Below are 441 nucleotides of genomic sequence, written 5' to 3' on the forward strand. Positions count from 1 at the left end.
AATGGTAACATAAAAAAATCAATAATAGCGACCACGAACTTAAGTTTTACGGCTTGTCGATATCAGTATCACATTCAACACCTTCCTCATCCTCATACTCATTATCAACAATGACATACACGGATTTGAAGCGTCAGAAGCATGTAGTGAAGTGGGTGGCGGTCTGGCGGTCGGCGCGAATGTCGAGCGCATAAGGTTTCGATGCTTCACTCGGGGTTGGAGTAATTCACGATTCGAGAAAGTAAGACAAAAGGCAGATGCAGAGAACATTAGATCAATTAATGGAGATTTTAATGGTCGTTATGAATGCATATATGTGTCGACATCAATTTAGCTGCGGTGTAATCGGTGGAAATCAGCGAAGAATCACACAAACACGATCTCGTTCCTGTTGACGTACGTGAGACGTTGGGCGAAGAGAATGATGGCAAAATGACAAAT

This window comes from Penaeus monodon, chromosome 20 (assembly GCF_015228065.2).
Source record: "Penaeus monodon isolate SGIC_2016 chromosome 20, NSTDA_Pmon_1, whole genome shotgun sequence".
In the NCBI taxonomy this organism is placed as follows: domain Eukaryota; kingdom Metazoa; phylum Arthropoda; class Malacostraca; order Decapoda; family Penaeidae; genus Penaeus; species Penaeus monodon.